General features: G+C 35.3%; 2 pseudogenes; both read right to left on the reverse strand.

Moving 5' to 3' along the window:
• Positions 1–280: 280 nt before the first annotated feature.
• Positions 281–4,145, reverse strand: LOC122598921 (annotated as a pseudogene).
• LOC122598922 lies at positions 2,723–7,708 on the reverse strand (annotated as a pseudogene).
• Between the last annotated feature and the right edge of the window lie 8,657 nt (positions 7,709–16,365).

The raw sequence follows: 16,365 nt of genomic DNA on the forward strand, positions 1-16,365 counted from the left end.
TCTTGTTGTTTGATATTGATCAAGCCGCAAGTAATGCATAAATCCGAGGACATGAGTTCTTTAACAGGGAAGCCAATGACAATGAGTTGTGCTCCTTGAACCTTGTCGTAAAACATTAAGCCTAACAAGATTGACCAGCTCATGTGTTTGTAGACTTGGATCACTCTAAGTGAATAACTAGTATTTAACTAGGTAGTCTTTACATGTGTGCAGTTTCATAACTGCATCAGACTAATATTTCAACTTATGCATACAAAAAAAGGAAAAAGGAATAAAAGAATGAAAAAGGGAAAAGACATCCCTACTAGTTCAAATTAATATTATCTTGTCCATTTTTGCAAGATATTCCATGCTTTATAGTTTTGTTATTTTGTTAGTCTAAAAGTTACAACTACTCTTTTCCCACAACTAATTCTAGCTACTAATCTCCATCCAAATGGATCTTATATAAGACAAAAGAATAATATTCTTTAACTAATTACAACAAACAAAACTACCCCAAAAGCAAAATACAAACACAAAAATCCCCAGAAATTACACCTTGGGCCCATTACTACTTTCTGGACATGTGGCACTCTCCCGCTGCTTGATCAAATCAGCATATCCTTGAGCAGAAGATAGAGCAAATTCTGTTAATGAACTAACAACAACTGATATTCCAGCACACAACACTCTAATGGCGACTTCTGCCATTTTCTCCACCGTTTCCTCCTCATCTTGACGCCCACTCTCCACCATCTCCATCCCGGAGCTGCTACCATACCGCTTTGACGATCCAAGGCCTGAACTACCGCCACCTCCTTCTTTTAGCTGCTGCATATATAAAGAACCAAACCCCTGCTGCAAAAAAGTCTAGCCCATCTAGCACTGGGACCTCACTGATCGAGTCAAGTAGTCTAGACCATTGGATGCACAGCCCAAATATTGGTGGGGCACCACTGGACCTTCGAGGTGATAATGGGAATTTTATGGTGTTATTGGAGTTTGACCCAATGCACCTTAGTAGCCAGCCAGCAATCGTGTGAATGTAGGCTTTTTGAGAAGTGACCCATGACTCGAAACAAACTTTCCAATTTTGTAATTCGAATTCAAGATTGGTAGCAGAGCGGGCTAACCGGTGTGGCTCACTAGGGTGACCCTGTGTGTACTTTTTGGGCTTGGAAGGTGTCCCCGCTAGTAAAATCTTGGCTTCATCTAGTGTTCGTTTCTGAGTTTGATGACACTCGGCCATTACCTTCCATATTCTTGATAAACTGGTCCATGTATCATCATAAAAAATGGCATCTTTGTCAATTCATGATAATGTGTGTATCTAAAGTTATTATGTAATACTGAAATCAACTATACTGAAATGAACTATGAAGTTATGAAATGATAATATTACCCTTGGATCAATTCGAGAAGCTGTGGCTGTAGTTCTTGATCCCTTAAAGTTTCAATCCTTTTTGATACAGCTTCAACCGAGTGTATTGAAACCTTAATCTGTGTATGCAAATCTCTAATGGCATTTCTTGTTTTATCAAGGGATGAATGGTCATCACCTTTAGCATCATGGTTCCTAAGTTGAGCACATTTTTTGTCATACGCTATACGAATTCGTTCACCAGCCTGTGAAGTTTGACAAAAGAAGCTGCCATTACTGGCTAAGCGACAATAATACCCATGGATGATTTACAGAAAGGCAGATGATATATACCTTGACTTCCTGGTGCAGTTTTTTCTCCCAAGCATATAGTTTGTCAAGAGTTGATAAATTTGAGGCGAAGGTGGCGGTAAATTTGGTCTACTGTAACTAAAAATGGATGAAGGTGGTGATTGTGATGGCATACCAAAGAAACTATCAGCTGCATATTGGTAAGCGGGTGACTGGTTATATGACTCGACTCTTGCTATTTCCGGTGACTAGGGTAGCCTTTCTTCAACAAAAACTGACGGGTTTCCACCCGATCTAAGATAGTTAACTCTTGGCTGTTCAATGGTGAATGAATTTGGTGAAATGGTGATGAATCTTGGTGCAGTTTTTTTGTTTGTTGGAAATGGCGGTGTGGCAAATGAGTCTAATGAGAATTCACGTGGTTCATCACCTTCTACGTAATCTTTAAGGGCTGCAGAAACTCTTCTAAGTGATTGAATATAAGCTTTATGACCCGAAGCGAATTTGGTTCGTTGTTCGACAGCTTTCTTGATAAAGTTTTTTCGATCTTTACAAAGTTGTACAGCTTCTTCATCATCCAACTTTGATGAAGAACATCCCATTTCTTGATTTCACGAGTTTTTATATTTCGAATCAGGGGGTTTTAACAGATTCATATGGAATATTCAGGCCTGTTTCAATTCAAAAAATAAGTCAAATAAAGAATGAAGTATTGAAGTGCACAGGAGATTTGACCTTTTTCAAAGTAAAACAAGTGATTTTAAAGTTTGGAATTTCGGTGGGAAGATGTTTTGTAAGAAAAAATCTTGATTAGTGCATCGAACATACAAGTCTATAGTTATGTGCCGAAAAAAAAACATGCTAAAAAAATGCAAGACTAATACATTTAATTTTAGATTTTGCAAATACAAATTTGACTTCCAAAGTCAAACTGTAGAAATGATTTTGGAAATTCATGAGGTCAGGAAGACATAGCATAACAATATAACTTATTCTAAGGCTCTACATTAAGCTCAAAGTAAGTTGAAAGATACACCGGAAAAACATCTAAAATTATAACAACAAAAGAACTTCCTAATGAAAAAAACTAACTTAAAACAATATCAAACTAAAAATAAGAAGAAAGTACATAAATCATCTTTTTTGGGACAAAGAAACAAAAAATAAAGTTTAGATGAGGTACAAGCTGCAGCCTTGCCGAATTCATCACATGGGTGAAAAAAAAAAATACAAAAGAAATAATCCAATAGTAAATCCCTTGACAAGATCGATCCGGGCTAGTGGTGTTTCCATTACTTCAAAGATGCGTCGGGTCCTGAAAAGGATCACTTAACATGATTAACATCACTAAAGGCATGCAAAGCCTTATTAAATGCTTAAAGTTTAGCTCATATCAGACCATCATTTGATCACTACATCATAAGTTGACAAATAAGAATAACTCCTTACAAGCCAATTTAGATCAACACAAATAACCTTTTACATCTTGATACTTAGCAATTACAAAACTGGCTCAATACATCTAATAGGCATGTCTTTGATCAAAAGATACCCCAAAACAAGAAAATAAATAGGCACCAAAAACAGGGCAATTTCAACAATCCCTCAATACAAAAACTGGTACTAATTGTTCAACTATGTTACGTTGTTCTCCTAATGTCACCAAGGCGCAGGCTGCTGATAAAAGGGATGCATACGAGACAATGCCGGCTCAAGATTTTTTTGGGCTCTAAGCGGGAGTAATTTGGGGGCCTCCCTTTAAAGTCTAATACAACCATTTTGGTGGTTCCACACGAGACAAATTTTATAATTTCCGTCAACAATTATGATCCACGACACTAACATCTTAAACCGCTAATTAGGTCAGATGCATAGCACATGAGAGCATATAACTCTTATATAACTAAAGCCAATCACTACTAAATAAGATAAAAATACCGACCATTCATATACATATGCATATGCATAGAAAGATTTGTGTGTATGTACAAACAAAACCCAATCAGGAATCAATAGGAAAAATAACCAACACTCAAAAATACAAAATAAATAGTCAAATAATCTCAAAGTGCTTTATAATCCACAACATACTTATTCATAGAATCACTAAAGTAAAAACAATAAGTAGTATATATACATAATAACAAAGACAAGTAAAGACCTTTATATATACTCAGTAGTATATACATAATGATAGAAGGGTTGTTGAGGAGGAAGGGGAAATCGAAAGTCATAGGTGATAAAGACAAGTGAAAATATCATTATTGTATAAGTCTTTTTGTGTGCCCCAATATCTCAACCTTTCCTCTCATGTTCATAAAAAGGATTGGAGCGGCTCAATTTGATACAGCTATCCTATTTCTATTTGACAGAAGTAAATGAGTTCTTATTTCTAAGCCCAAACAACCAAAAAAAAATCAAGTCCATTAAAGTTTTGGAGCCTTGACTAATTGGGGGCCTTAGGCACCAGCCTAACCCACCACACTAATTTAGCCGGCTCTCATGCGAGATATATTTACTTTGAAAGTTTTAACTAAAGGTAATGTAGAATCTAGTGGACTACAATACCATTTATTTGAAGTTATGTATCAAAACAAACAAAAAAAAAAATAACTATAAGAGCAGGACACTACAGGCATAATCCAAAATTTTCAACTAAAACACAACTTTAACATCCATATCAAGATCAAGCATTTAAATGTAACTACCAAGTTCATATTCTGTCAAATTTCAATAAATAAGAGCAGAGGCACACCAAGTAAGAATTTACATAGTGAACAAAATACAGTTAAAAGGCAATACCTTGTAAAAACTTGGAGCATAAGCCGGCATCTGATCCAAATACTTCACTTGAATTAGTGTTGAGACCATTGTATACTTTTGATATCAATCCCTTCTTTCACCATTTCATAAAGCGGGCTCATTTCCCTCAACTTTACAACCTGGTTAACGGTTAGCTCAACGGCTTTATCTATCTCTTCTTCGGTGGTAAACCGCCCAATCCCAAACCTAATTGAAGTATGAGCCATATCTTCATCCACACCCAATGCCCTCAGCACATACGAAGGTTCCAAACTAGCACTAGTACATGCACTGCCACTTGATACAGCCACCTCCTTCAATCCCATCAACAAGCTTTCTCCTTCAACATATGCAAACGATAAGTTCAGATTCCCAGCATACCGATGCTCACTACTCCCATTCACCACCACCCGTCAAGCCTATCCGTGATGCCTTTTAGCATCCTATCTTTCAACTTTGTAATCCTTTTCTCATCATACTCCAACTCTTTCATCGCAAGCTCACATGCAGCACCCATTCCAACAACCAATGGTGTGGGCACCGTTCCACTCCTAATCCCCCTTTCCTGCCCCACCTTTCATTTGCGGTTCAACTCTAATTCGTGGCCGTCTCCTCATATATAAAGCCCCAACACCCTTCGGCCCGTAGACCTTATGGCCACTCAACGACATCAAACTCACATTCCACTTGTTCACATCAATCGGAATCTTCCCTAACGCCTGTGCAGCATCAGTATGAAACGGAACATTAAACTCCTTACATATCTGGCCAATCTCCTCCATCGGTTGAATAACACCAATCTCATTATTCACAGCCATAACCGACACAAGGCCTGTATCACATCTAATACTATCTCTCAACTGTTGCCTCATCGGATTCCCACCCGTAAAGATGGGTACGCGAATGAGGGTTCCCGTACTGTGAAACGAAATACGGGAGCATAGCATCAAGTACCCTGGGATCAACAGGAGAAGTAGCTTGCATATCTAAATATAACGGTCTCCCTGATATCCTTAACCCTTTCATCGAGATTCCGGGCTCTTCATAACGTTCTGCCACACCTATAGATACATAGAAAACCTTAAATCAATCTTCACTCAACAACTTTTTAGATTAACTAATTCAAGGATTCTGTCACACCTGTATCTATACACATATACAGACCCTATATAAGTTGTCATTCAATTCAGCTTTTTAACTCATGGGTTTTGAAATTCAAACCCTAAAATACAAAATCAACCCTAAATTTTTACATAACCCAGATAAATTTATATTTATCTATACACTATATAATTCCCTACTTGGGTTTTTCTAATTATGTCCTATGTGGCATGGCTTAGGAAGGATTCTTTATATTACACATCCTACGTGGCCACCTTACATCAAATTTAATCAAACAGTTAAGGTAAATTGACGGTTCTTCTATGTAGGTCATTCAGTATTGCTTCCCTCCATTTTCATGAATTTGAAAATCGATTTTGAAATTGAATTGTATAACCGTATTGCAGTTTATTCATTACATCCACCTTCTGGTGTCTATAAGTACCAACCCATCTTCACCATAAATCACTCCCGTAAAATCAGTTTTGATTATGGCTTCAAAAAATCCCGTAGTGATACGCGAACTTCACGCAAACCACAACCCGTGTTCGATAACTGTCACGATTATCAGGCGGTTGAAACAGCCTGTGTATGGCAATGTTAACAACATCGGCAGCATCGAGATGATCTTAATGGACGCGGTGGTTAGTTTTTGAATGATTTTAATTATGTTATATGTATATATGGTTTATTCATGAACATGTAAAACGTACAACTACCTATCTTTGTTTCAACTTTGTATTTTTGTTGTAAAATCTATAGTTGGTCGCTTTTGAATGTATAGTATGAAATTAAAGTCTGATGAAAAAAGTCACAAAGTTTGACAATCCACAAGAACTTATTTAATCATGTTTGTTTGTGTAGGATGTAGTTTAAGTTTGAGTCTAACTAAACATATGCTATCTTAATGGTTTTGGTTTGTATGTTATGTAGTTTACGTTTCGGTCTAAGAAAACATATATATGATGTATCTTGTGGCTTAATGTTAGGTTAACCACATGGTTTTGTGAAAAATTATGATGATCTATGTAGATTCAATGATGTGTGAATTTGAAGATTAAAGTAATGCCATTAATCAATATAAGGCTATATTTTTATCCTGTGAATTTATAGTTTCCTGTTTTGTACGAATTGCATTGTCTCATGATCATACTTACGTGATGCGATTTTATGTCAACATATCACATTATTTGTAACTTATCCAGTTTCTTACTATAAATGTAGTAAGAAGAAAACAAAACTAATCATCTCGCCATGCAATATGGAAATAAGTCCTTGGATGATCTTGCAGAAAAATGTGTTTCAAAGTTGCAAGGTGGGTCCAGAATCAGATACAATAACTATCTTGAATGAACATTAGAACTTGACACCGAGGAGAATGGCTAAAAGGCTATGTAATTCCAAAGACTAGAGTGTATGATCTGTTTATATACGAGTATTTAATTATTATTCTTTTATTAATTACCTTCCCTTCTTTTGCATTTCAGACACCCAATCATCGGTACCATTAGGTTCTAAGGAGCTTTATATGGGTTAAGTGTACCCTATATGTAGGAATTGAGTGCTTCTTTTGAAAAGCAACCAGAAAATTTGTTTTCTTATTCTAACATATATGTGCTTGTGGATTTTGACATCTTTTAGGTCATTGGAGCCAATAAACCGCCATAGTTATATCAAAATTAAGGAAACAGTTGATGTAAAGTGACAGTTTTTCTGTACGTAGGCCACTACGAATTATTCCCTCTAAGAGCAATTATTCAAATGTCTTTAGAGCAGTTAAGAATGTATAAACCGTCTACAGGTGATTTTCCAATCCAAGATACTTTTCCTTGCAATCTGTTTTTTTTTTTTTTTTTGTTAATTGTTTACAAACTCCAAAAATTGAAGTTTCTCCTGTCTTGTATAAACCGTCTACAGGTTGTAAGCGCATCGCGCGGGTCTAGGCACTAGTTTATATATATAAAAGGTGAAGGGAGCGACTGAACGTACGAGCAGCGGTGGAAAATGATCGTGGAATCACGCGCCACGCGCCCATTCGAAGACTGTTTCATATCATCGCCGACTTTGATTAAAAGAGGGTCAGGTCTCTATACACTGTGAAAGTGAATCGGATCAAACCGGATTGAACTGGCTAAACCGTAACCAAATGCCGGTGAAGCAATATTAATATTATCTATTTTCCACTATATAAATGTCGATATTTTACTTCTTAAAAATATGTCCAAACAGTTTTAAACTTTATAATCACTTTTTCATCATTATTATCTTTATATATCCATTAGTTAAAGTTAATGTAAGTATTTTGTATTAATGTGTATGTATATTGTACTTCTAAATTTTATATATAATATATGAGGATAACTTATATGATGTTAACATCATTTAATTAGATGATATTCTCCTCACAAACACCATAAAATTCATGGAGGGCTATTTAACATGTGTGAAATTGATGTGAGTGTATCACCATAATGTTAATATCATATAACATTTTCCCATAATATATATACAAATCCAATTCAACTACGGTCCAACCGATCCGACCAGTAAAATATTGTGAGACCGGTTCAGTGTCCGGTCCGGTTTTCAAAACATTGCTATGCAGAACGCTGAAGTCTGAACCATCCAGAATCCCACACTACTGTTTGGGCTAAATTATCTGGGCTTAAATAGGCTCTTCTAAAGTCCAGCATAATGTCTACTTTTGGCCCAGTAAGTCCAGCATAATATGTATTTTGACAAAAACATAGTATTACAGACCTATAGAATCTATAATTATAATTAAAGTATTATTACATGTTTAGAAGCTTATATCTTAATCCCAAATTATCTAGCATCTAAATTATCAAAACATAGTGTACATTTTTAAAACAAATTATACTCCGTAACACATTATTAACAGGTTGTGTTCCATTTTTCAAATCAACATTTCTACATTGTTTCTAGTTACGTGAAGTGTTTTTCCTTATTGAATATAAATCGAGAAATTATGTTTACGACACACATAGGGATGAGCAAAATTAGTCCGGTACCACCGATGGTGTAGGTTTTGGTTTTAGATATTTGACAAAAATGGTCTATTACCAACCAGTTTGATACTGAGAAAACCTAATTTTGGTACCGAAAAGGTAGCAAAGTTTATTATTTTAATGTAGATTTTGGAAGTTATGGAATAAGTGATGTGCATTCTTAGTATGGTGAAGTCATCCGTTTATGTTTTATATTATTTGTACAAACTACACCTCTTATAAATGTACTGTATTAATAATAAGTGAAAAATGTTTGATAGATGGGAATATGGTGCTGAAGCTTTGTATAGACAAAAACATGCGGATGTAGAGGTGCAACTCAGGGAGAAGAGGGCTAAGTTTGAGGCTGAAAAGGAAAAATGGTTGAAGTATATGGAGGATAGGAAGAGGCCACAGAGGATTGTAGATGCTGAGGCCTTCAAAGCTGACATGGGTCTTAAGACCAATCCGAAAGTATTAAGAGAAGGTGTTGGTGTCCCAACAAGATTTGAAGGGGTCAAACCCACCACTCTGGGTGCTTCTGAGTGGTTTGAAGTTAACATGCTGGTGAAGGACAAAAAGGCTGCCAGCTATGCTCAACTCTAAAAGACGCTGAAAGATTATTTTGAGAAGGCCAGGGATACGAGACAAAGTTTAAGGCAAACCTGCCGATGCTGAGGCAAGTTTTTGGCACTCCAACAGCTATAACCTCAACAGCAAGCAAAAGGGAACAAAGAAAAAGAAAAACATATTTACCCTTGTCTGTTGACCTTCCTCTTATTACTAGTTATGCTCTGCTGAACACCAGACTTCCTCCAAGAAGCTTTTTTGAAGAGGGGAGAGTACTGGAGAATCCTGCTGGCATATTCTTCACAAACTTCCAGAACAATCAGCTATTCTCCCGCTTGGCAGAAATTGAAAAAGTTCATCATTAGCATAAGAAGAAGGTGTGCTGAAACATCCAGTAACAGATGGTTCATCAGTAAGTTGGATGAAGAATTGATCAAGCCACACTGAAGAGATGATCCAGCAGTCAAGATGGCCAAACAAGAACAAGTCTGGGAGTTTGAAGCAGCAAATCTGTAGATGTCTTACTTTGTAATAGTATCAGCTTGTAATGTTCTTTGATGATATAAAAGACATCTTTCTACCATACTTTGTTCTTTTCTAAGTCTTATCTACTCAGCAAGTCTTCTCAGCGAATAGGGGGAGATTGTTGATGAGTCAAGGATTCGCTGACCAAACTTGGTCGCTGACGTGTGTCGTCAGCAAGTCATCAGCGAGTCGAGTGACTCTCTTCAGCGGATTGTATGGTGCCCAAATTGTATGTCAAGGTAGGAAGATTTCAAACAGGATGAAGACAAAAGTTACATGGTGGTTCTTCCAACTGTAATTTGCCTTGTATGGCAAAGGTACAGTTGGGACCAAAAGCAAAGGTTTTCTCTTTCATACCCGTTTTGGTAGAGAAGACAAAGGCTCCTGAATTCAAGTACAAAGAGCCAATGGGACGTCAACAACCACCATCAAGTCTTTATCAAAGGAAGGTTGGGTTGCCCTAATTCTCCTCTATAAAAAGCAACACAGCCGCACCATTTACAGTGTGTTTGTCACCATAAAAAGTGTGTGTCACTTTAATTGTAATTGTTCAAGTTTTTAGCGTGTCTAGACTTAGCAATTACTTTGTTCATTTGTATTCTTGTAATTCAAGTTGTAATATCAACCATGTGTTCATCGTTTAATCAATCATACATATGATTAGATTTGCCTAGATTCCTTGCATTTGAACTTGTTATTGTTCTTGTTATTTACTTTCTGTTCTTTACTTTTTGCTTAGTTAATTATAATACAAGTTGTGCATTCGTGGACTGTCAAGTGGTATCAAAGCCAGATGAAACCTTAGCCCTGGTCACTGAAGCAATCAATGGCGCTATGAATAAAATTTATGAGGACTCTGTTGAAGGGGTGTTAAATGAAGATACCGCTGAAGCCACCAAAACTAAAAATGATGATGATATGGCAATCATGGCTGTCAGCGAGTAAAATGAAGGTGAAACTCCCCCTGCTGGTGTTGAGGGGGAGACAAAAGGAGAAAAGTAAGGTGGTGAAACTCCCCCTGCTGGCGTTGAGGGGGAGATTAAAGAAGTTGATGCTGAGGGGGAGCAACAATTGATTGTTGCAAATGCTCCCCAATTTGAAAACTTTGAGGATATTGGTGAGGAGTTCGATCCCAAAGTTCTTAGAGCTGAAGGGGAGGCCAGGTTTGCTGAAGAAATGGCCACTGACAGATCCAAGGAAGTTCTCTCAATCTTTCATCCACGCAGGGGGAGCAGAGAAAAAGCAGTAAAAAGCAAAAGAAGTAGATTGATAACAAAGACAAAGACGAAGACATTTATTTTAACGTCTAGAAGCTATTGCCAAGGGGGAGTCTGTAAGTGCACGTCTATGTCAATAGCAGTCTATATTGTTTGGGCTTATATTGTAATATGTCTTTGTCATGTGATTGTCATTAATGAACTTTGTATTATGCATAGATTACTAGATTAAGTTTGAGTATTGAATGTGTAATAAATCTGCTGAGGAAATGCGACCTCGTAATTGCAGGGTCAATTACGAGGTGGACATAGGAATACGACCCATATTTGCAGGGTCAAATACGAGGCCAATCAATAATTACGACCTTGTAATTGTGACGGGCTGGGCTTGGATTTGCGAGGCCGACTTGCTGGAAATCCATTCGGGTGTTTTCTATAAATACCGAACCCTAACAGAGATTAGGGTTGAACATTTGTCGAATTTTCAAGCATATTTGTGCAGGTTAGTAGGTCAAAGGTTGTTCCGCTAGCCCGAAGAATATCTGCGAGGCAACAGGTGATCTAGGGGCTATCGTCCTGAATCACCAAGTTATAGAGAGGGATTCCGCACCTCTGGATAACTTGAGCAAACTATTAACGATCCGATTCAAGGGGACTAACAAAATGTAAAGATCAATTCTTCACGGGGGATTTATACGCACTGTAAAAATCATTTATTCGCTGGTGATTTCTATGCAAGAAAGTGATTCCACACTTATAAGTGCATAAAATGTAAACTTTGTACACACTTATTAGTTTGAACAGTTTTCTTCACACTTTTGAAACTTTTAAATTTGTACGCACTTATTGTTTACACTTTGTACTCATTTATTAGTGCGAACGACCCAACAAAATTTTATGCACTTTTCAAACTTGCGTTAAATATAATTGTGTAAAATTGGCTAATTTGTTGTAGTGAGATCTTTCTTTAATTTAAGAGATTGCAATATAAAACTATCTTGATATATCGAGTAATATGATTTATATTTTCTTAGGAGGTTTTTGGTAAAATAAAACAAATATTAACGTAAAACAAATAAAACAATAGGTTCTTATTGACTGAAAATCACCGTGCATAATGAAAATTATCGTGCATCAGTTGTCTCGTGAATCTTTGTGCATCAACTTAATCATGATCCAAGGGTCAAGATCTTGTCTTATTTGTCTTACTTTAATACTTGTTTTACAATACCTAACCTTTTTTTAGGATATGGATATAAATTATTTTGTGAATTAAGCTATTAGTAAGATTTATTCTTATACGAAAAGTTACAAAAGCGTAAAATAGTGTTCAAAAAACAAAAAAAAATATTAAAGAGAATTTTTCTAAATCTATTACATGTAATATAATTAATATAATGGTGTTTTAGTATATAAAAAGATAAATATAAAGATAAAAATTATGTATTATATAATTTTATTTATCCAATAAATAATCTAATTAAACGTTGTTAATAATTTTAAGTGACACAGACCATCATATATTTAGATTAGGTGATATCATTGCCAATTTTCAATCAGTAATATTAGATTTTGAGAAAAACTTTTGTTGATACATGTGTTTTGTTATTAGGCTATTATAATTATAAATTGTACACTATATAATCAATTTGTATATTATACGGGTATTAAGATTAGAGAAAAATCCATAAAAAGATAATCTTCTTACATAAATTTCTTATTAAAATGAACTTATTTAGTTTTCGTCTATTTAAAGGATTCTATTTCTAAAAATTTCGCAATAAAGGAAACGTCGTTAGTTTTTAATAGCAGTCCTTTGTTAAGTCTCACGTCACCACTGTCACATCATTAGTTTTGCTTACGTGACATTTGGCTTTAACTAAAATACATATATATGTATTTATATATATCAAAAAATCTATTCCAGTTTCAGACACTCTCTTCCTGCTTTTTTTTTTTCCCTAAAACCCACGGGTAGTTTTGTTAGAGAAAGAATCTTTGAGCTAAACTAAAAAGGTAGGCTATAAACCTAAGAATGGTCCTCAGTAACAAAGATATGCATACAAAGAGATGCACCATTATTGTCAGCCATTGTTAGATTGAGTATCATATCAGCTGCTTTGGGTGCTTTGTTAACCTTGGACACCAATACACAAATTATAAAAGGGAGTAATCACGTATACAATCAAGAAAACTTCTTACAAACTTAAGACACGACATATAGAAACTCCGTGGGTACACTCTTGTTTAAAAATGACACACTTATTAAACAAGCAAGTATAAAACATTGTAAAGTGACTTATATTTTTGAGAGCCAGTAAGCACGTCGTATCTCGGAAACTATAACACCCCGAGCTAGGCTCGAAATGCACCGAAAAACATGACACAAGATGGAATTACCGTAGAACGAAACTATATGAAATTAAAAGGATTCCGTGAACCCAAAAATTTAGTTATAATGTCACAAAAGTGTAAGGAGCATTCAACCATCAAAGTTTACAAAATAACATTCAAAAGATGGCTCGTGATCCTAAGCAAATCCCATCAACGGGTAATGAATCATGGATCCATGGTCAAGTCCATCATCTAGCAAAAGCACATCAAGCTCTAGGATTCTCTTGATTACCTGAAAAGTGTACTAAACAATGTCAACACTAGGTTGGTGAGTTCGTAAGAAAGAAGGAACAAGAACACGTACCAATGCCATCCATCACATACACAGACATAAAGAACAAGAATTTAGACATCAATTAAGTATCTAACATGACCAATGATCTCACACTTGCACACAATGTCCCTCAATTGTTCTCATGTCATCCATAATTGTCATCAAGTACGTATCGTACCCGTATAATGTCATCAAGCACTAAAAGTGCCCGTTTGTATTGTCATCATGCCCCTCATTTGCATTCATTGCACATATATTGATCATCCATGACCATCATTGTCCACACATAACCAAACGCCGTGTGTATATACTTCGTATGATACTACTTTTGAAAGGCCTTTGATGTTTATATATAGGGTCACCCGCAGCCTTCCCACCACATCTCCAACCTTTCAAAGGCATTATCATCCTCCATATATACCCAACTATCCTAAACAAACTCATCATACATACACAAGTAACCATACAACGAATCACATATCGGCACGTCAACAAAACCATCGCACAACATGTAAATCACAACTGTCATCATCTACGAAGTACACTTTTCAGCCCGACTCTTAAAAGAGTAAGGGAAGCTACGAAAACTCACATTGATTGGCAAAAGGAGTGAATCTCTAGTTAAAGTTGTCCAACAATCGTCAAATGCCCACAAGCTAACAATATGTGTCACAATACAAGTCATGGTCAACACTAGTTATACAATACCACAACTTCCCCCAAGGTGTTTTAGAAGTGATTCGAGGCGTTTAAACGACAAATAAAGGGTTTTGGTTAAACACGGTTCAATGACTTAGCACCAAAATTCGACGTACTTAAATTTTCAACATTGAACTTAAATTTTCAATATTAATTTTAAGTACTTCCCCAAAATGTCTCTCCTATCTATTCTATATTTATTTAAGGGGTTTGCTAAATACAACCCTTAGGGCTGTGTTTAAGGTGCATAAATTGTTTGTACATTTATCATGAAAATCAGGGGGCGGACTTTTAGTATAGAAGGTACAAATTTTTTTATCCACGTTAAATATAGCCCTTAGGGCTGTATTTAGCATTTCCCTTTATTTAAAATAACTATAATACCTTTTCTCTCTTATCAAATCTCAACCAATCATTTTTTTCTTCTCTCCTCCATAAATCATTTATTCCTTCAATTCATTCATAATCTTTTATCTCAAAACCGTATATCGATAAATCATAAAAATTATATGGGTGTTCTTAAAATTTCATGCACTTTCATTAGAGATGCCATTCGATACACTTTCGACGAATTTTTAAATCCGATGACGGAGCCCATACTGCTAAGGCATTTGACTATCATACTCTATGATATATCAACTCCTATGACCTATCACACTTTATGACATATCACACTCTATAACCTGTTATCACCCTCACCATCTCACCGCCGCAACGCGCGAGTAGTTACTCCATTAAAGTTATTACAAATAAATTGATAATCCAATCAAACCTATCAAGCGAAAGAAATAAGAAATTATTGCATCCAATCCCACTTCTGGGAATCAAAAATTTTCATTTGAAGCATAAGCGATTTCTAATTTTCCAAAATAGCCTAAAGAGTCATTTGAATAACATCAAATTGAGGTCCTTCGTTGGAGTTCAAGTTGATGTGAACTTGTGGAAGTAAACTGACAAAATTGTATTTGTAATATCCATGGCCGGATCTTAGCATGTTCAACATATGCATAGTAATAGGTCACATATTCAATAACGACCCATATTTGAGATGTGGTACATACTTAATGTGAAATTGTGATGGATTTTCAGTATGTGAGATTTATAGCTATATACACAAACTGAACTTGTTTTAAAAAATTAAAAGCTTTTCATTATGTATGTTGGTTATGGATTAACATGAATACTCAATTTTTCATGTTATTAATATGTTTATAATTTACAAAGATATGTTTTACGACATTTTCTTTTGTATATCTTAATATATATATATATATATATATTTATCGGGTTTTGATCATTTGAAACTAAATTTTTCGTGAAAACTAGAAAACTGTCAAAACACATTGTGTTTTGAATTTAACACAATGTGTTTTTAATATGTTTTTCGAAAACACATTGTGTTAAGTTCATATCACAGTGTGTTTGAACAATTTTCTGATTTACAACACTATCAAAAACACACCGTGATTTAAAACTTAACACAACTAATTTTAGATTATATACGATAAAAACACATTGTGTTTTATAAAAACCCAATTAAAACACATTGTGTTAAATTCAGATCACAATGTGTTTTGACAGTTTTCTAGTTTTTACAGAAAATTTAGTTTTCAAATGAACATTTTACTATATTTATCTTTTATATATATATATATCTATCGTATGCATTGCTTACGCCGTAAAATCTACGGGATGGCCCTGGTAATATCTTTGACAAAGATACAGAATTGTAAAGCTATATTATATAAAATTCATAGAAAGTATAAATTATTAGTCAAAATAATACCCTGTACCATTAACGAGCTATTGATCAAATAAAGAGATGATAGGCTTTGTTTATTTTCCAGAGATCCCAAATTCAAATTCAAACTTAAACATTGACTTGCAATTACCCAACTTATGAAAAATTTACTACTGAAAACAATTTTTCCAGCTTAAAAAAATTGTCAAACAAAAGTGAAAATAGTGTAGATACATATCCCCGAGTTACCAACTCTGTTTATACATGGGCCCTGATTTTAATATTGCTTAATACTATTGGTCAAGGTTAGCCATCTTGGCAAACATGTTTGGGAGTAGCCATCTTTGAACAAAAAGGAACTCCATATCAAGATGATCTAT

Source organism: Erigeron canadensis, chromosome 5 (assembly GCF_010389155.1).
Source record: "Erigeron canadensis isolate Cc75 chromosome 5, C_canadensis_v1, whole genome shotgun sequence".
NCBI classification, from domain to species: domain Eukaryota; kingdom Viridiplantae; phylum Streptophyta; class Magnoliopsida; order Asterales; family Asteraceae; genus Erigeron; species Erigeron canadensis.